Raw genomic sequence first — 22,018 nt, 5'->3', positions numbered from 1 at the left:
ATGTGTGATGTTAGGAAAAAAAATCCCTCTCTGATGATTTTATGTCTTTTTGTTTGTTGTTTTTGTCAGGAGTGGAGGTTGAAACTAGGACCTCAACAAGAAAACCATATCTGAGGGCTGGAGCAATAGCACAGAGGGTGTGCCTTGCACACAGCTGACCTGGGTTTGATCCCCTATATCCTATATGGTCCCCTGAGCCTGCCATGAGTGATTCCAGAGTGCAGAACCAGGAGTAACCCCTGAGCACTACTGGGTATGACCCCAAAACACAAACAAAAAACCATGTATGGTGTGATCCAAAAAACACACTAAAATAAAGGTTTTCTTTCCATTAGCATCCACAATTTGGTATCTATTGTAACAGTTTTTTTTTTTGTTTGTTTTGTTTGTTTGTTTGGTTTTGGACTACACTTGGTGACGCTCAGGGATTACTCCTGGCTATGTGCTCAGAAATCGCTCCTGGCTCGGGAGACCATATGGGATGCCAGGGGATCAAATCGCGGTCTGTCCTAGGTTAGCTCATGCAAGGCAAGCGCCCTACTGCTTGTGCCACCACTCTGGCCCATGTCATAACAGTTTTATTCCCTTGTTTGGGATGAGGAAAGCAAGAAAGGTATTTCACTAGGGAAAGGGAACTGAGACCTAGAGAGATTTAATCACTTCCTCAAGCTGCTGTGGCTTCCCAGGGAAGAAAAGGCCCTACTGAGGCCCTCTCCAGCCTATGTTATCTTTTTTTTTTTTCATCATCTTCCAGAACTTTCCTTTGGGGTAAAAGGGATACACATTTTCCAAATAGTTTACAGGGGGGGTATTTTCTTTATCCTAGGCATTCCTCAACTCCCCACTTAACTTTTAGTGTCCTCTGAGAGTTCAATGGCTTTTCTAGTTCATTGAAACTGTGCAGGCCATAAAGCAAACAAAATAAGTGTCTTTACTACTTGCTCAGGGCAGGAAGATGCTTGCATTGATTGTCTTTAAGCTGACAATCTAGAACGGGCTTTGTGCTGACCCAGTAGAAATCCTGACTAAGGCAAGATGAAAGAGATATCTAGATGATCTACGTGCCAGAGAGGCAAGGAATTAACTTTCCTCCTGCTTAGAAAGATCACAATTGCTGTTGATAAGACATACAAGTATCGGGGCCGGGTGGTGGCGCTGGAGGTAAGGTACCTGCCTTGCCTGCGCTAGCCTAGGACGGACCTGGTTCGATCCCCCGGCGTCCCATATGGTCCCCCAAGAAGCCAGGAGCAACTTCTGTGCGCATAGCCAGGAGTAACCCCTGAGCGTCACCGGGTGTGGCCCCCCCAAAAAAAAAAAAAAAGACATACAAGTATCAGCATCTCAGTACAGTCTAGAGGAAAACGCTCTTTTACAATATTTTTTAAACTTTATGATTGATTGATTGGTGTTTTGAGCCATACCTAGTGGTGCTCAGGGGATACTCCTGGCTCTGCACTCAGAAATTGCCCCTGGCAGGCTGGGGGGCTATATTGGATGCCAGGATTCAAACCACTATCCATCCTGGGTTGGCCGAATGCAAGGCAAACACCCTGCTACCATGCTTTCTGTCTGGCCCCCCCTCTTTTAAAATTTTTATTTTGTTTTGTTTTTTGGAGGGGGTCACACCTGTCAGTGCTCAGGTGTTACTCTGGCTCTGTGCTCAGAAATCGCTCCTGGCAGGCATGGGGGGGCCATATGGGATGCCTGGAATTGAACTCAGGTCCATCCTTTATTGGCTGCCTGCAAGGCATATGCCTACCACTGTGCTCTCTCTTCAGCGCCATAAAATTTCTCCCTCTCTCTCTCTTTTTTTTTTTTTTTTTGGTTTTTGGGTCACACCGGCAGCACTCAGGGGTTATTCCTGGCTTTACGCTCAGAAATCACTCCTGGCAGGCTTGGGGGACCATATGGGATGCTGAGATTCGAACCATCGACCTTCTGCAGGCAAGGCAAATGCCTTACCTCCATGCTCTTTCTCTGGCCCCCCCAGCCCCATAAAATTTAAAATATATATATATATATTTTTTTTTTTGGGGGGGGTGAATTTATAGAGGAAAACGAAATTTAAGAACAAAGGAAAGAACAGAAGGAGGATTACGTATTTTGAGGAAATAAGAAATGCAAGGCAATAAGAAACAGACTGGAAGAAGTTTTCTTTTTTCTTTTTATTTTATTTATTTTTTTGGGGGGGTCACACCTTGGCAGCGCTCAGGGGTTTACTCCTGGCTCTATGCTCAGAAATCGGTCCTGGCAGGCTCGGGGGATCATATGAGATGCCGGGATTCGAACCACAGACCTTCTGCATGCAAGGCAACCGACTTACCTCCATGCTATCTCTCTGGCCCCTGCCCTTCTGCACTTTCATTCTCCTTGTGTTCCCATGTGTTCAGTAAAGGATGCTCAGAGTATCCTTGTATCTATCTTTCTTTCTTTCTTTCTTTCTTTTTTTGGTTTTTGGGCCACACCCGGTGTTGCTCAGACGTTACTCCTGGCTGTCTGCTCAGAAATAGCTCCTGGCAGGCACGGGGGACCATATGGGACACCGGGATTCGAACCAACCACCTTTGGTCCTGGATCGGCTGCTTGCAAGGCAAACACTGCCGTGCTATCTCTCCGGGCCCCATAACTTGTAATGTTCAGATCTTACTCCTGGTTCTGTGCTTAGGAATTACTCCTGGCAGTGCTCAGGACTTCTTATGTGGTAGTGCTGGAAATGGAACCTGGGAGGGTTGGGCACATGCAAAGCAAATATTATCTCTCTGGCTCAATGCGTCTTTTAATGGCATGTATCCATGCAGCTACACTTCAGATAGTGTTAATCTGACATTTGCAACCCTTCAGAGGGTTCCTCTTTGCTTCTTTTCACTCCTGATAGCTCTTAATTTTGACTTATATTAACAAAGATTAGTTGTTTTCTTTCTTAAACTCTGTAGATGTAATCAGACTATTTGAACTCAGTTGCCTCTGGCTTTGTCTTTCTTTTTCTTTGTTTTTTTTTTTTTTTTGTTTGTTTGTTTTTATTTTTTGGGTCACACCTGGCAGCGCTCAGGGGTTAATCCTGGCTCTGTGCTCAGAAATCACTCCTGGCAGGCTCGGGGGACCATATGGGATGCTGGGATTTGAACCAACGTCCTTCTGCATGCAAGGCAAATGCCCTACCTCCATTCTGTCTCTCTGGCCCCCTGTTTGCTTATTGGACATACGTTTCCATAGGCAGTTTGAGAAGATTTCTGCTAAGGTAGCTCTTTCCAAACTCCTGACAAATCATCGCCTACTTGTAACTGAAATCGCCTGAATCCTTTTGAATTACTTTCATATGGTTGCGCTGGATGCTATCCTGATCGAATACTTTTCTCCTCTCGGTGTTGTCATGGATTTTTGTCAACTTTCATTTAGGTCTGTTTGCAAATGCTCCATGAAACAGGGATTAGGGTCATGGCATATTCCAGGTAGGCCCTGGCTTATAATAGGGACTCAGTACATATTTGTTGAATAGTAAAGTTTCTTTTTTCGGTGTGTGGGGTGCAAACCTGGTGACACTCAGGAGTTACTCCTGGCTATGCGCTCATAAATCGCTCCTGGCTAGGGACTATATGGGATGCCGGGGATCGAATCCAGGTCTGTCCTAGGTTAGTGCATGCAAGGCAAATGCCCTACTACTGGCACCACCGCTCTGGTTCCTGAAGTTTCATTTTTGTTACACACTTCATAATCACTTTGTGAGACTGGAGGATAAAAAATGTAAAGACAAAATGACTAATGCTTAGGTGGTTTAGTGGCTTTCTTAGACCCAGGCAATCAACTACAGGGCAGCCCCGAGGTGGGCTGAAGATGCAGTTGGTGACTTCTGTATGGGGTTCTCTGGAGCTTTGATGACCCGAAGTCATTGCCTGATGACATGGCCTGATAGAGACAGAGCAAGGCGAGAGCCATTGCCAATTCGTAATCCTTTGAGCAAAGATATCGCCATCTCTAGTCATGGAGTTTTTTTTTTTTTTTTTTTTTCTCGGTTTGTTTTTGTGGCCAGACTCCGTGATGCTCAGAGATTAACTCCTGGTTCTATGCTCAGGAATCAGGACCATATGGAGAGCTGGGAATAAAACCCAGGTCAACCACATGCAAAGCAAGCCACTATAGCATTGGCCTCATAAGGTGTTTACTTATTTATTTTTTAATACTTAGTGGTGCTCAGGGATTTCTCCTGACTCTCCACTCAGGAATCACTCCTGGTGGGCTCAGAGGACCATATTGGGGATACCTGGGATTGCAATCCAGTCGGCCACCTGCAAGGCAAATGCCCTACCCACTGTGCTATATAGCCCGGGCCCTGGATGATTTTTCACTCAATTTTAGAAGATGCTTTGACTGATCTCTTCTGTGTCCTCTGGGGGTGGGGATGCCTGCTTTAATTCCATGGCTGCCAAATAAGCATTACCGTTTCTAGCGCACTTTCTTCTGCTTGTGTACCTACTAGGCGTCTTTGTGGTTGGCAGGAGATTCCAGAAGTAGAGGTCTGGTAATCTAGTGACTTATGGGTGGCAACTCTAATTTGCATCAGCTGTAACAAGTCCATGTTGAAACTCGATGGCTGCGTGCCAAGGAAGCCAACGTCAGTTTACTCAGAAATAACAAAGTGAGTCAACTAACCAGGATTTGCACATAGACTTCACAGCCCTACCTGAACTCACCCCACCTCCAAGGAACATATCCACAAGTATTGGTTGGGTTTCTGTGCCCATTTTAGGCACAGTTAGTGACAACAGAGGAGCGATTTATGAGCGCATAGCACAGTTAGTGACAACAGAAAGCAAAACTCACAGGAGTGTTGCTGGGTGTAGGAGACGGGAAGATAAAAATCCAAGTGAATGAACCAACCAGGAAATGAAATGTAGAGAGAAGTGACCATGGCAGCAGGATGTTTGGGTGGTGATGGTTGGGGGGAAAGGTGGTTGGAAGTAGAGGTGAGAAGACAACCCCAGACAGAGGCACTGGCTTTTATTAGGTTTGAATCTTCCATTCCTGCTGTGTGACCATGGGGAATTGATTGAGTTCAGGCAAGCCCCAGGCTTCATAGCTGTGACTAGAGGAATGTCAGCTTTTTTCCACTCATTTTGTGGATTGTTCTTTGAAGTACCAGGCATGGGTTAGATGCCGAGGATATAGTGATAGATGGGTCTGGACTCTTGCAGGCTTGCTTTCTGGTAGTAGTTAATAAGGAAGCAAAAAGAAGAAAATACCACAAAGTTCTAAGGACTTCCCTGAATATGTAAAAGCAGAATGTAAGTGAGGAGCCGGAGCAGTAGGGCAACCGTTTAGGGCATTTGCCTTGCATGCACTGACCTAGGATGGACATAAGTTTGATCCCCTGGCGTACCATATGGTCCCCCAAGCCAGGAGCGATTTCTGAGCTCATAGCCAGGAGTGAACCCTGAGCGTCACCAAGTATGGGCCCCCTCTCCCAAAAAAGGGAATGTAAATGAGGGGCCAGAAAGATAGCCTAGTGGTAGGGCATTTGCCTTGCATGCGGCCTACCCTGGACAGACCCTGTTTGATTTCCGGCATCCCATATGATCCCCTGAGCTTGCCAGGGGCAATTTCTGAGCACAGAGCCAGGAGTAACTCCCTGAGCATCGCGGGGTGTAGCCCAAAAGCCAATCAATTAATAAATGAATAAAGAAACTTAGAAAATAAAGAAATGTAAATGAGTATGCCTGGAGAGTTCATTCATCTGTGTCCAGAAAAGTCTCTGCAGAGTGGATGTGGTTGGAGCCTGAAGGATTTGGAGAAGCCAGCTCTGGGTGCTATGCGGGTGGACTCAGAGTCGGCTGCCAGTTGGAAGTGCAAAGATTTTGGTGCCAGAAAAGGATTGGCACATTCAAGATCTGCTAGATGGTGGTGTCAGGGCGATTGTCAATGAGCAGGGAGAAGTAGATGGTTTTAGATTGCCTGTATCCATTTTCTTTCTTTCTTTTTTTTGTTTTTGGGTTTTTGGGTCACACCCGGCAATGCTCAGGGGTTATTCCTGGCTCCAGGCTCAGAAATTGCTCCTGGCAGGCACGGGGGACCTTATGGGACTCCGGGATTCGAACCGTTGACCTGCATGAAAGGCAAACGCCTTTACCTCCATGCTATCTCTCCAGCCCCCGCCTGTATCCATTTTCACCAGGCAAAACGATCTAATATTAGTTGTGACATGTTTTGACAAGTATTTTGGCTTTTTGGGGTGATGGTGGTAATGGAGCACACCAAGAGGTACACAGGGTTTCCCAAGCAGAAATTCCCCTCCTGCCCATTGCCATTTGCATCCCTCTTCCCTAGAAGTCATCAAGAATCTAATTTGTGCCATTGTTTGCTAGTTTTAATCCTAGAAAATGCCACATAAATGATACCACAGTATTCGCTCCTGAATATTTGCTCAACTGTTCTTTCGCTCAGTATTTGCTCTTGTTTCTTCAAAAATACTTAGTATTTTTTTTTTTTTAATATGTGAGTCACCCATCTTGTATGCCTTCTGTTTAGGAATGTAAAGTTTATTTCTACATTCCAGCTGTTGATGGACACCTGGATTCTTTGCAGTGGATTCAAATAGGATTTGCATTTTAAAGCATTCCTTTTTTTCTTTTTTTTTTGGTTTTTGGGTCATACCTGGCAGTGCTCAGGGGTTACTCCTGGCGCCACACTCAGAAATCACTCCTGGCAGGCTCAGGGGACCATATGGGATGCTGGGAATCGAACCACAGTCCTTCTGCATGCAAGTTAAACACTCTACCTCCATGCTATCTCTCCAGCCCCCTTGGGTTACTTCTGACTCTGCTCTCAGAAATCACTCTTGACTGGCTCTGGGGACCATATGGGATGCCAGTAATCGATCCTTGATCCATCCTGGGTCGACCACGTGCACGCCCTACAGCTGTGCTATCACTCTGGCCCCTGTTCTTTTTTTTTTTTTTCCCTAGTTCTTTTTGAATGTGTTAAGTTAGCTATGTCTCTTAATAGCCAAATATTGTTTTGATGATAAAATGAAACATTTCATTTAGCACTGTGCTCTAGTATCTAGAACATTCTAAATAGTAAGCTTCTGTTATTGTTTAAAACAATGGTAGGCCAGAGACGTAGCTGAATGGGCTGAGTACAGAAGTCCTGTGGAACAGCATCACATGGTCCCCCAACCACTACTGGGAGTGACCCCTACCTAACAGAGTCAGGAGTAATATCTGAGCACTGCCATGTGTGGCTTCCAAACCCTTCTCCTCTAAATAGTGCAAGACTTGGGGGCTGGAGCGATAGTACAGCTGTATAGTGTTTGCCTTGCATGCGGCCAACACAGACAGACCTGGATTCGATCTTTGACATCCCATATGGTCCCTCGAGCCTGCTAGGAGCGATTTCTGAAAGTAGAGCCAGGATTAATCCCTTAGCGCTGCTGGGTGTGGATCCCCCAATTTTTTTTCTTTGTGGGGGTGGGGGGGACACCTGACAGTGCTCAGGGCCCACTTCTGGAATCACTTCTGGTGGGGCTCCTAGGGGACTGTATGATGCTGGGGATCAAATTGGGGCTGGCCATAAACAAGGCAAATTGGATCATCACTCTGGTCTCACATTAATTGATCCTAAAAATAAAAATAATGCAACTTAACCAAATCAGAGAAAAAAGAAAAAGAAGTAGGATTCACTAGGCAAGGAAGAAAATTGTTACTAGAAGATAGTCCTGAATTTCTGGTAGAAAATTGGGATTGAGTTTCTTGGGTAATTGTGAGCCCGCATTTAAGGAGGAGGAGACACAAGATATTTTAGAATGCCAGGTGGAGTTCTAGGTTTTGGTTAGCCTCCCCACTCCTTTGCCAGCCAGCTGGGTGAACTCAGGCAAGCCACTCCTCCTCGCCAAGCATTGAATTACTTGTCCTGCGGGTTGTTGGGAGGGAAAACAAATGATGGAGGCCAACATTGCCCTGGAAACTAGCACATAGAAGTGATCGGCATTATTGAATGTCAGTGTAAAGGAAAGGGTTGAGTTCAGTAGTGTTTGAGAGGGAGGGTTGGGGTGGGAAAGTATTAAAAATGCGGGCCCGGAGAGATAGTACAGCGGTGTTTGCCTTGCAAGCAGCCGATCCAGGACCAAAGGTGGTTGGTTCGAATCCCGGTGTCCCATATGGTCCCCCGTGCCTGCCAGGAGCTATTTCTGAGCAGAAAGCCACGAGTAACCCCTGAGCACGGCCGGGTGTGACCCAAAAAACCAAAAACCAAAAAAAAAGTATTAAAAATGCAGAGAAAGCTCTTTTTTCTATCAACTATTAAAGGCCAGGCCTGGGCCCTTCCTAAGGAGAATGGAGGAAGGTATTACAATAAATGCAAGAGAGGTGAGGAAAGAAGTATCAGATGGCGGGGCCGGGCGGTGGCGCTAGAGGTAAGGTGCCTGCCTTGCCTGCGCTAGAGGTAAGGTGCCTGCCTTGCCTGCGCTAGAGGTAAGGTGCCTGCCTTGCCTGCGCTAGCCTAGGACGGACCGCGATTCGGCGTCCCATATGGTTCCCCCAAGCCAGGAGCGACTTCTGAGCGCATAGCCAGGAGTAACCCCCTGAGCGTTAAATGGGTGTGGCCCAAAAACCAAAACCAAACCAAAACAAAACAAAACAAAAAAAAGAAGTATCAGATGGCATGGGCTCAGGGCATTGTATATGGGCGAATCAAACTTTGGGGGCCAGAAAGGGTAATTGATGTTAGTTAAATGACCCTAGTAGTTGATGGGATGTTGGGGAGGATAGAAAGGCTCAATATTTAAACTTAAGGGGCAGAGAGGCCAAATAGGTCGTTGGAAATGTGGGCTGGAAGTTCTGCTGTGCAGGTTGGGCTGGTTCAGTGGATTTGCTCCTCTCAACTCAGATAATGACTGACACCCCGAGAATGTGAGCTGTCCAAGGGACGCATATGCACCATTGTTTATTTTGCTCATCCAGTTGACGTGGTGCCAGAACAGCAGGCTGAAGAAGCAAAAATTTCCGCCTGTCAGCTGGTTGTCTAGGCTGCTTAATGCCAGCCAAATGTTGGACAAATCTTTCCACTGTGCTGAGCTTGACTGGGTGTGTGTCTGTGAACTGAGATTCCAGGAACTGGCTTGGATGAGGATTCTGGGGTACCAGCCAGTGTCTTGGTCCTTGAGTCTGTCTGGCCAGGCTTAGGCACTATTTGGTCTTTCTCAAGCCCCCTCCCCCTTTTTTTTTTCTTTGGTTTTTTGGGTCACACCGGCCATACTTGGGGAGCTACTCCTGGCTCTGCACTCAGAAACATGCCCCTGACAGGCTCGGGGAAACCATATGGGATGCCAGAAATTGAACCGGGAACCGGGGTCTGTCCTGTGTTGGCCCCCATGCAAGGCAAACGCCTTAGCTTTGTGCTATTGCTCCCTGCCCCTCTGAACCCCTTTATGTTAGTTTAGGGACTGTACCCATTGGTGCTCAGAGATAAAGTCTGGTTGTGTGCTCAGGGAGGAATTGTTCTGGGAGTGTTGGGGAACCATATGTAATGCTTGGGATTGAACCCAGGTCTGCCACTTGCAATGCAAGCCTGTACACTTGGGCCCTCTGCAGCCCTATTTGCTCCTTTAGACATAATGCCTGGGGCCAGAGCGGTGGCCAGTGGTAGGGTATTTATTTGCCTTTCACGTGGCTGACCTAGGATGGACCTTGGTTTCATCCCCTGGCGTCCCATATGGTCCCCCAAGCCAGGAGTGATTTCTGAGTGCATAGCCAGGAGTAACCCCTGAGTATCACTGGGTATGGCCCAAAAAGCCAGAAATAAAAAACAAACAAAATAGAATATAATGCCTGAGTGCCTTTGATTCTGTCTATTAAGCAAACAGAAGGCAGCTCCTCTTTGGGACCCAGCATGGCACATAATCTCTTCCAGATGGGCATGTTCTGAGAGTTCCCCATGATTCGATATTGGAGTAATTTGGGGAGTTTGGAAAAGTGGTGCTTGAACAGAGTGTTATGCCTAAATAGTTTGACCCTGTATCACTTCACCATCACTTGATTTCTGTTCTCCTCCTATTACCTCGATCACCCCTTCTGTATTTGCTGGTGGGGTTCTTGCGGCTTTCCAGCCAAATGGCACTCTAATTAAGGACTTTAGAGATGCTGGCTGCACTGAGTTTATTTTTTCTCTTTCACAATCTGTTTTTACTCACACTTCCACACAGATTTGATGCCCTGAGGGGTTCTCCCTCCCCTTCTTGTCTTTAATTGGTGCCAAAATTCTTTTGGATTTTCAAATTCCCAATTTTGAGTCATAACTTTGTTGCTAGTTCAGTGGCATCCCACAACTATTTGAACTAAAAGGACTATCACCACCCCCCCAAGAAAATTTAATCCCTTCACCCCCTTATAAAGGATTACTTGGCCATTTGAATTTATTTATTTTTGTTTATATTTTTTGGTTTTTGTTTTCCAGGCCATATTCCAGCTGTGCTCAGGGCTTATTGACTTCACTCAGGGGATCACTCCTGGTGGGCTTTGGGGGACCCTGTGGGATGGCAGGGGATTGAACTTGGGTCGGGTCCCAAGCAAGCCAAGCACTATACCTGTTTGTACTATTATTTCTGTTCTGGCCCCATGAATTTTAACCATTTATGGAAAGCTAAAGGTAATCCAGGAAAGAGAACAAAGTTGGCACTCATGTCCTTTGGGCCATCATTATTCCACCTTCAAACCTTTGCTCTACTCATTACAGAATCTCAGCTTCCCTGTCCTGGCTACACATACCAGATGTATGGAATCTGGATTTTGTTTGTTTGTTTGTTTTGTTTGTTTTGTTGTTTTTTGGGCCAACACCGATAGATGCTCAGGGGTTACTCCTGGCTATGCGCTCAGAAGTTGCTCCTGGCTTGGGGGACCATAAGGGACAACCGGGGGATCGAACCGCGGTCCATCCAAGGCTAGCGCAGGCAAGGCAGGCACCTTACCTTTAGAGCCACCGCCCGGCCCCTTGTTTGTTTGTTTTTATTTTTGTTTTTGGGTTACACCTGGCAGTGCTTAGGGGTTACTTCTGGCTCTACGCACAGAAATCGCTCCTGGCAGGCTCGGGGACCATATGGGATACCGGGATTTGAACCACCATCCTTCTGCATGAAAGGCAAATTTCTTACCTCCATACTATCTCTCCGGCCCTTGGAATTTGGATTTTAAGTAGCTATCCTGAGGGTGCTCAAGTAGAAAAGCATTGTTCCAGTTGTATTAATTGTGTTATTTAGACTCCCAAGGAAATACTTGCCTGCGGTTAGGAGGGAAATCTGAACAGTTCACCATGGAAACATGTAAAAATGTAAACTCAGCATACCTCATCTCCAACTCTCAACTCTCCTTGAATTTTTTCTGAGATGGTTTGCCTCCTTTTTCACCCACTTCATCTCAATGTTTTACTTTTTATACTGAAATTCAAGAAAGAGAGCTAGATTAGCAATACTGAAACCTACGTTCATTCATGTCATTTTGGGGGTTTTGCATCACACCCCAGTGGTGCTCCTGGGCTATTTCCAGCTCTTTGCTTGGGGGAGACTAGGCAGTCTGCTGGGAGTCAAATCTGGGCCTTCCACATGCAAAATATGCACTCCACCCCTATTCCAACTCTTCTCCCCTACTCTCTCCCCCAATTCACTTTTTTTTGTTTTGTTTTTGGGCCACACTATGTGATTTTCAGGGTTACTTCTGGCATCGCACTCAGGAATCACTCCTGTTGGTGGTGCTCAGGGGACCATGTGGGATGTTGATGTTGGCCATTGAACCTAGATTGGCCATGTGCAAGGCAAACGTCCTACCCACTGTACTATTGCTCCAGAACCCCTCCACCCCAGTCTACTTTAAATGTTCTGACTTATAGGCCACATCTGGTACTGCAGTGTCCATACAGTAACGCCACTGAATCTGGCCTCTGTATTAGGCCCATTGAGCCATTTCGTTGGTCTAGAAATTCACTTTATTTTACTTTATTGGGATCCATACTTGGATTGGATTTAGGGGCTATTCCCAGCTCTGTGCTCAGAGAGTATCCTTGGTCCTTAGAGGATCATGTATTACCAGGGACCATCATGAATTTAGTTGAGTTATCTCCAGCTCTGGAAATCCACTTTATGTCCCACTTAAGCAAGAATGTGAATTTGTGAACCTGTCAGAAAGTTGGGTGGCAAGACAGTGGTGTTGAGTGAAGACACATACAAGGGGCCACATAGCTTCGCTATTTGCAAGGTATTTTTTTGTTTCAAACTCTCCACTAAAAACAAGTTCCCTTCTGTAATGACTCAATGATTCTTGTCAGTTATTCTTGTCCCTTGCTTCTTTCTCTTTTACTGAGATCAATTCTGATAGTGGAGTTGTGACTGCATAAACATTAGCTTCTTTTGCTGTTTTGGATCAGGAAACGAGGAAGCGCCCATGTGCTGGTCTTTTCCTCTTCTTTGTACGTAGCTCGTTAATCTCTAATTTGTGGGGAGATAATAAGCATTAATTTTAGGACATACTTTTGGGTAAACTGCCGAAGACCAATATTTAGATAATTAGTTATTGGCAGTCCTTGCCTTTTCAGAAAGTGACTTTATTGAGTTTTAATTAATGTGCAAGAAAATCCTTTAGTTTTAAGTATATAGTTCAGTGGTTTCTAGGAAGGATATTTACTGAGTCATATAAATATATCATGATTTAATTTCAGATTTTTAGCCCTACCAGAAGTTCCCACTGTCCCCAATGGGTCCGGAGAGATAGCATGGAGGTAAGGCGTTTGCCTTGCATGCAGGACGGTGGTTCGAAACTTGGCATCCCATATGGTCCCCTGAGCCTGCCAGGAGTGATTTCTGAGCATAGAGCCAGGAGTAACCCCTGCGTGCCGCCGGGTATGACCCCCCCCAAAAAAAATCTACCAAATTAACTTCAACCCCAGACTACTAGTGTGTTTCCTGAACATTCCTATAAATGGTGTTAGACAATGTGTAGTTTTTTTTTTTTTTTTTTTTTTTTTTGTGGTTTTTGGGTCACACCCGGCAGTGCTCAGGGGTTATTCCTGGCTCCAGGCTCAGAAATTGCTCCTGGCAGGCAGGGAGGACCATATATGGGACGCCGGGATTCGAACCGATGACCTCCTGCATGAGAGGCAAACGCCGTACCTCCATGCTATCTCTCCGGCCCCAACAATGTGTAGTTTTGATGGGTGACATTTTAACACTTAACATCAATTTTTGAGTGTCACTGTTGTGCTCATGGGTGCTTCTGGCTCTGCACTCAGGGATCACTCCTGGTGGGGCTCAGGGAACCATATTGGGTGCCAGGGACTGAATTCAGGGCAGCAGCTCTACTATGGTTTTTGCCAAGCATGCTTTTGAGATTCATCCACATTGTATAACATGTCAGCATTTTGATCTTTTATTGTCAAATAAAATGACATTATATGAATATGTACCAATAGTTTGTTCTTTTGATTATTTAGAATCTTCCTCATTTGCTTTTATTCTTTCGTTCTTTGTTTCTGGGTCACACCGGCGGTACTCAAGTTATTTCTTATTCTGGACTCAGAAATCGCTCTTGGCAGACTGGGGGGACCATATGGGATGCCGGGAATTGAACCAGGTCCTTCCTGGGTCGGCTGCATGCAAAGCAAATGCCCTTCCACTGGTCCCCTGTCTGTCCTTTGGGTCTTGACTATTGGCTCAGCCACTTGACCTTCTTACTTCCTATTCTGGCTTCTGTCTATGAAAATGGAAGCCATTTCACTTGTATTTTCTTGACCTCTAACCCCTGACCCTATTCCTGTGAAATTTATTTTTTGTTTGTTTTTTTTGGGCCACACCCGGCAGTGCTCAGGGGTTTCTCCTGGCTGTCTGCTCAGAAATAGCTCCTGGCAGGCACGGGAGACCATATGGGACACCGGGATTCGAACCAATCACCTTTGGTCCTGGATTGACTGCTTGCAAGGCAAATGCTGCTGTGCTATCTCTCCGGGCCCGAAAATTTTTTTTATTCTCAGTCTATTGAAACCAACGTGCTGTTTGTTGGTTCACATCAGCAGAGACTGGCTCTTGGGGAGATGAAGTCATTGGGCCAGCTCCCCCCTCCTTGAGCCTGGATTTCTCGCTGCTGCGGTAATTGGCTTGGCAGTGAGCTCTCTGCAAGGTTGTCCTTCAGCTGGTACTTAGTGAGAGCTGCAAGGCTAGCCCTCCTGGGAGTTCCTTTAGAGAGCAGCTGTCTTGCCTAATTAAGAAGAAGCTCGAGAACAGTGTTAAGAAGGGAGACCTTGGGGCCGGAGCAGTGGCACAAGTGGTAAGGCATCTGCCTTGCCCGTGCTAGCCTAGGACAAATTGCAGTTCAATCTCCTGGTGTCCCAAATGGTCCCCCGAGCCAGGAGCGATTTCTGAGAACATAGCCCCTGAGCGTCACCGGGTATGACCCAAAAACCAAAAAAAAAAAAAAAAAAAAAAAGAGAAAGGAAGGAAGGAAGGAAAAAGGAAGGGAGACCTCTGTTATCTTCAACAACAGTGGCTTTGCCTAAGTATCTGGAAGGGAGATAGGAAGCCCAGGCAGAGGGCATGGTAGCAGCAGCTTGGAACCTGGCACCAAAAAAAAAAAAACCTTTGCGGTGGACAAGGATCATGCATTGTTTTCCCAAAGGACTTAGTAGTTAGTCTTTAGTACCTGGATCCGTAAGTCCCACATGTATTGAAAAATTCATGCATTTAAGTTTTCACTTACCAAAAAGAGCTCATTATTAAACAGTGGAGTATAGCTAAAGTATTTCTGATGATCTTATTGGATACAACTTGAAGCAGCTAGACTCATTTAGGGTATTGGGACAGCTCTGCATATAGGCCATCAGGATTTTTGGTGTAGACTTGATGTTGATGGTGAATTCTCTTAAAACTCTATAGAGTAGCAGAGTCTGTTATACTTATAGTGTCTGTTTATAGTTATTATAATGATTTTTGATTTTTGTGCCACAGCCGATGATGCTCAGGGGGTTACTCCTGGCTATGCGCTCAAAAATCTCTCTTGGTATGGGGGACCACATAGGACGCCGGGGGTCAAACCGAGGTCTGTCCTGAGTCAGTCGTGTGCAAGGCAAACGCCCTACCTTTTCTATATGGTTTTGGTTGGTTGGCTTGGCAGTGTTGGGAATTGAATCCAGGATATACATATAACAGGCAAATGCTCTACCACTGAGGACCCCCACCACCTACCACGTTTACCCCCATACCCCTGCCAGCCCTGAGCACTGTTAGGAAAAAAAATCTCAGAGCACCACCTGATATGGCTCAGAAACAAACAGAATTTCTTTCCTGAACTAGAGAGATAATTCAGTAGGTTAGAACCACGCTTCACAAACTGGAGATCCAAATTTGGTCTCCAGAACTGCATGGTTCCCTAGCAATGCCAATTTTGAGCACTTTATCTCTTTATTTTTCTGGGTCACACCTACTTAACCTTTTCGAACAGTCACATGCATGTATTCGATCCCGGACTGCTGTACTAAATGATTATAGATAGCCAATAGTTGCCTGATTTATGGAGGTCAGAATTCTGGGATGAAGTAACCAGCAGGATTGTGGATGGAGGGATTCTGAACATCCAGACTGGGAAGAAAGCCTCCCTGCTTCTTAGTATTTGAGGTTCTTGGGATTTTTCAGTTTATTATTTCTCTTAAAAATTTCCATCCATTGGGCCCGGAGAGATAGCACAGTGAGCAGCTGATCCAGGACCAGAGATGGTTGGTTCGAATCCCGGTGTCCCACATGGTCCCCCGTGCCTGCCAGGAGCTATTTCTGAGCAGACAGCCAGGAGTAGCCCTTGAGCAACGCCAGGTGTGGCCCAAAATCCAAAAAAAAAAAAAAAAAAAAAAAGCATTTCCATCCGCAAAAATTTGATATTTATATAAGGTTTCATTCTGAGGTTCAAATGGACATGAACTATCCAAGAAAACCCACACTCTACCAGGTTTTAAAAAAATGAGAAAAACCATGGGGCTGGAGCACACAGTAGGGCATTTTGCCTTGCATGCAGCCGACCTGAGATGGACCCAGGTTCGAGCCCCGGCACCCCTTATTTCCCTTGAGCCTTCCAGGAGTGATTTCTGAGCGCAGAGCTGCTGGGTGTGGCACCTCAAAATGTGAAAAACCATCAATTAGTACCATAATTTTGGGGGGGGGGTTTGAGTCACACCCGGCGGTGCTCAGAAGTTACTCCTGGCTGTCTGCTCAGAAATAGCTCCTGGCAGGCACGGGGGACCATATGGGACACCGGGATTCGAACCAACCACCTTTGGTCCTGGATCGGCTGCTTGCAAGGCAAACGCCGCTGTGCTATCTCTCCGGGCCCAATTTTTTCTATTTTAATTTTTTTACTGAACCAGATAATTTCATACCATTCTACTCACATGCAGTCAGTCTCTAAGAGTTACTATTGTTGTTATTATTTTTGGGGCCATACCCAGCAGTTCTCCAGACTTACTCCTGATTCAATGCTCCTGGAAGGGTTTGGGGCCCCAAAGTAATTCTTATAGGGGTAGTAGAAATAGTACCACGAGTAGGGCACTTGCCTTGCACACAGCAGACCTGAGTTCAATCCCTGGAACCCAGTATGGTCCCCCAATCACTACCAGCAGTGATCTCTAAACTCAGTATATCAGAGCACTGTTGGGTGTGGGCTAGAAAAACGATTTCTTTTGGGGGCTGCACTGAGCAGTTTTCAGGGACTAATCCTGCCTTAATGGTCGGATTGTTGGTGGCATTGTTAGGAGACCATTCGTTTTGCAAGGCATTTGTTCTAACCTATTGAGCTATCTCTTCCAGTTCAGGAAAAAATTCTTTTTTGTTTATTTTTGAGCCACACCCAGTAGCTCCTGGCAGTGCTCAGGGGACCATGAGGGTGCTAGGGATTGAGGGATTAAACCTAGTCCTCCTGCATGCAAAGTATGTGCTCCAACCTATTGAGCCACTGAACTATCTTCAGTTATACTATAAAAGAATTTTTGTTTTGGCCACACCCGGTGACACTCAGGGATTACTCCTGGCTCTGCTCAGAAATTACTCCTGGCAGCCTCAGGGGACTATATGGGATACTGGGGGTCTAACCCGGGTCAGCCACATGCAAGGCAGATACTCTAAGGAATTCTTAGAGACATATTTTTTGTAGGGGTGTTTCTTATCTTTGAAGTCCAATAAAATTTAACATTACCCGTTTCAAAGATTTGCTGTTCTCTGGATTGGATTGGGCAGTTGGTGTGCTGTGGACTGATAAAACTAGTCTGCTTCTCAAGGTCCGGCCTCATGTTTTCTCTCCCACTCCCCTTCATCTTTGTGTTCAGGGGAGTTATCTATTCATTTGATAAAACTGTCTCAATCAGTCTGAACTAAAATAACAAAAATTACTTTGCAAAGCTTCTGGGATTTTAAGATGCAACGCGGAAGCAAAGTTAGTTATGAAAGAAAAAATTCCGTTGCATTTTTAAGCATTCATGTTTAGTGTTGGTAGAATTCATTAAGCACTCCCATCACAATAAACTCAGTTTTTGTGATGTAGCATTGTTTATCGAGTAGGAGGCATAGAAGATTTTCATATTATAAATCTTTCTGTCAGGAGATGGGACACCCACTTACTTATCAACCCTCTAAGAGCATGCCTTTATTCTCTGTCATGTTAGTCAAAAAGATGTATAAACTTTTTGTTTGTTTCTGGGCCGATTGCTCTAAGTCTGTTGCAGTGAAGTTGACATTTCTATCTCTAAAAATCTCTATTTTCTTCCCCAAGAATCTCAAGCTTGCGACTTTTCAATTTGAACCTCAGTGAAGATTGAAGATTTATAAACAGTGCCCAGGAAGAAAAGTTTTGAATCTTTGAATTTTATTTTATTTTATTTTTGGGGGGAGCTCACTTGGTAGCTCTCAGAGTTACTCCTGGTCCTGTGTTTAGAAATCATTTCTCTTGGCAGGTTTGATGGGATGCTGGAGATAGAACCCGGTCGGCCGTGTTCAAGGCAAATGTTCTAGCTGCTGTGCTATCTCTTTGGCCCCTGAATCTGTATCTTTGAAATTTTCTTTTTTTGTGTGTGTGGGTCACACCTGACAGTGCTCAAAGGTTACTCCTAGCTCTGCTCACAAATCACTCCTGGCAGGCTAGGGGGACCATATGGGCTGCCAGGATTTGAACCACTGTCCTTCTGCATGCAAGGCAAACGCCTTACTTCCATGCTATCTCTCTGGCTCCTGAATCTCTGCATTTTAAAATGTTTGTGGGGGCCGGAGGTCTAGGATTGCACAGTAAGACATTTCTTTTGCATGTGGCTCACTTTTTTTTTTTTTTTGGTTCACACCCCACAGTGCTTTTGGGTTACTCCTGGCTTTGCACTCAAGAATCACTCCTGGAAGGCTTGGGGGACCATTTGCAATGCCAGGGATTGAACCTTGTTTGTTTGCATGCAAGGAAAATGCCCTTCTTGCTGTGCTATTGCTCTGTCCCCCAAGAGTGATTCTTTAGTGCAGAGTCAGAAGAAGTAACCTCTGAGCATCTGGTGTGGCCCAGTACAAAAGAAAAGAAAACAAAAAATGTTTGTGCACTAAAGGGGTAATACAGTGGGTAGGGCGCTTTCCTTGCCATGCCAACCTGGGTTCGATATCTGGCATCCCCTATCGCCCCCGAGCTACTGCAGGGGTGCAGAGCTAGTAATAACCCCTGAGCACCACTGGTATGTCCCCACAAATGAAAGCATGTTTGTGATAAGGTAGTACTTTTCATCTTCCCTCATTCCTTAGCTGATAAGTTAGGAATTTTTCTGGAATTTTCTTTTTCTTGTACGAATTATGGTTTGAGAACAGTTTCAAGGACTGGATTAATAGTACCAGAGATAAGATGCTTGCCTTGCATGCAGCCGGAGCTAGTTTAGGGGTGCTGCACATTTTCATTCCCCCTCCCCAGCCTAGCATTATTAACTTTGGCTCAAACCTTCTATCCACTCCGGCCCTTCAGAAGAGGAGAGAGCATTTTCAAGCAACCTTCTCCCTGTGAATATCATGGCTATGCTTTCCCCATAAATGCCTGCCTTTTTCCTCTATGCTCATACATTTAAATTCTGCCTTAATTTTTAATTTAGGCACTATGAATTACACTGTGGCTAATAATCAAGTTTCAGTAATTCTTTTTCGTGTGTGTGTGTGTGTGTGTGTGTGTGTGTGTGTGTGTGTGTGTTTTCTTTGGGGTCACACCCGGCAGTGCTCAGGGGTTACTCCTGGCTCCATGCTCAGAAATTGCTCCTGGCAGGCACGGGGGGGCCATATGGGACACCAGGATTTGAACCGATGACCTTCTGCATGAAAGGCATTTAAATGCCTTACCTCTATGCTATCTCTCCGGCCCCAAAATATTATTAGCTTTTTTTTTTTTTGTTTGTTTGTTTTTGGGTCACACCTGGCAGGCTCAGGTGTTTCTTCTGGCTCTATGTTCAGAAATCGCTCCTGGTAGGCTCAGGGGACCATATGGGATGCTGGGATTTGAACCACCGACCTTGTGCATGAAAGGCAAATGCTTTACCCCCATACTATAGCTATAAACTTGACAACCAGTTTTCTTGCTGACTCTGCTCTTCATTTCTTTTTCCCTCCCCTCCCTTCCTTTTCCCTCCTCTGCCCTTCCCTCTGCTTTTCTTTCCTTTCCCTTCAATGCTTAAGGGTTATTCTTGGCTTTGGGATCACTCCTGGTGGTGCTTGGGGGATCAGATAGGATGTGGGAGTTGAATCTGGGCTGGCTATGTTCAAAGCAAATGATCTGTCCATTGTTCTGTTTATCCATACCCCCATATTATTTTTAAAAGACAGTTTACGGGCCTGGAGAGATAGCACAGCGGCGTTTGCCTTTCAAGCAGCCGATCCAGGACCAAAGGTGGTTGGTTCAAATCCCGGCGTCCCATATGGTCCCCCGTGCCTGCCAGGAGCTATTTCTGAGCAGACAGCCAGGAGTAACCCCTGAGTACTGTCGGGTGTGGCCCAAAAACAAAACAAAACAAACAAACAAACAAAGACAGTTTACATGCTATGTATTGTTTCATACTTTATCTTTTCTCCTGTTCCCTAGGACTTAGGTTCCATGACAGTGCTAATAACTGTGTTTTCAAAAGGTGGTGTAATAGTCTATGGCACTAATCTACGTTTTGGAGACAGCTCCCAAGCAATGCTTAAGTGATTCACTGCTGGTTTAACGTGACCAACTGGGCCAGGCAGTTCAGTGGTAGAATGCAAGGATGACCAGAGCCACTCTGGCAGTGTTAGGGTGCACCATCACCACAGTTGGGAGTGATGCTGGAGGTACTGGAGACAGGAGCATTCTCTCTGGGAAATCTAACCCAGGGCCTGGTATGTGCAGGGCATGTACTCTACCACCTCAACTACATTCAGTCTCTATATATTTTTGTTTGTTTGTTTGTTTTTTCGGGCCACACCCGTTTGATGCTCAGGGGTTACTCCTGGCTAAGTGCTCAGAAATTGCCCCTGGCTTGGGGGGACCATATGGGACGCTGGAGGATCTAACCGCGTTCGCCATCTTTCCTTGGCTAGTGCTTGCAAGGCAGACACCTATAGCGCCACCTTGCCGGCCCCTCAGTCCATATATTTAATTGTATTTTTATTAGTTTTATCGTACAGCTGAGGGAAAAATAGTATACAAATATCACTGAGCTTATGTATGTATAGAGGAGCTTATTATTTTTATTTTTATTTTTTTTTGGTTTTTGGGTCATACCTGGCAGCATTCAGGGTTTACTCCTGGCTCTGTGCTCAGAAATCGTTCCTGGCAGGCTCAGGGGACCATATCGGATGCCAGGAATCCAACCCAGGTCCTTTCCTGGTCAGCCTTGTGCAAGGCAAATGCCCTATCACTGTGCTATTGCTGCAGCCCCATAGAGGAACATTTTTTTCTTTTTCTTGTTTTTTTTGGGCCACACCCGGTGATGCTCAGGGGTTACTCCTGGCTATGCCATCATGACTCTGCACTCAGAAATCACCCCTGGCGGGCTTGGAGGCCCTGTGAGGTTTTCTGGGGAATCGAACCTGTGGTCACATGGGGGGATGGCTAGCGGTGTAAGGAAAATGCCTTACCGCTGTGCTGTGGGCTCTAGTTCCGTAGAGGCAGCATTTAAGGGGTGAAATTGTTGCGGTCAGAGGCATCTACGTTTCTGTCTGGCTTAGCATACTGGGCTCTCGTATCTCATACGCATAAGGCAGGTGAGGGGCACCCGCATTTCCTTTCAGATTTGGATCAACTTGAGGTGATATTATTAATATCCAATCTGTTCCCCAGCTTAGATAGCATGATGAAAATATCTCAGGGCTTATCGATTTATTTTAACTTTTATGCCCTTTGTTGTTGATGCATGTTGTTGCAAATGATGGGGGGGTCACACTGATGACGCTCCAATACTCGCTCCTGGTGAACCCTGAGGTTTTCACCCTTTGGTGGCACATATGATTTCTGAGGTTGAACTCTGAATAAGTTATCATCATCATCGTTACAATCATAACTCATTATCATCATTATTTTAAATCATTGTGAAAAACAGAATTAAGGAGATGTTGATGGTCAAGTTTCAGTCCACACGACTTCCAACACCCATTCCCTTCACTAGTGTTCATTTTCCACTCCCCAGTTTCCCCATTCATTCCTCTTGCCCTTCCACTTCCCCTTACATTAGTTCTGGGGCTCACCACTAATTGTGGGTCTTTGTGCCCCACAGCAGAGGGAGGGAGGGGTGCGTGTGTGCGTGCATGTGTGCGTGCATGTGTGCGTGTGCGTGTGCCGTGTGAGCTGTGTGTGTGTGCTGTGCTGCTCGTGTGTGTGTGTTTTCCCTTCCCAGAGGTCTGCTCTTCCTGGTTCTGGCATTTGCTTACTGGAATTTGTGCTGCCTTTGGTGTTCTCACCATACACTAACTGTGGTGGGTTGCAGATAACTTGTGGTGCCGGGAAGGCAGAAAGCAGAGCTGCCAGACTTCCACAGAGGACCTGCTGGA

At 45.7% G+C, this 22,018-nt stretch overlaps 1 protein-coding gene across 1 annotated transcript in view; it reads left to right on the top strand.

The window, feature by feature from the left end:
- The window catches only part of KAT2B (lysine acetyltransferase 2B), a 122,915-nt gene that overhangs the window by 11,587 nt on the left and 89,310 nt on the right, over positions 1–22,018 (top strand).

Source organism: Suncus etruscus, chromosome 20 (assembly GCF_024139225.1).
Source record: "Suncus etruscus isolate mSunEtr1 chromosome 20, mSunEtr1.pri.cur, whole genome shotgun sequence".
Classification (NCBI taxonomy): Eukaryota; Metazoa; Chordata; class Mammalia; order Eulipotyphla; family Soricidae; genus Suncus; species Suncus etruscus.
This window is presented reverse-complemented; position numbering and strand designations above follow the sequence as displayed.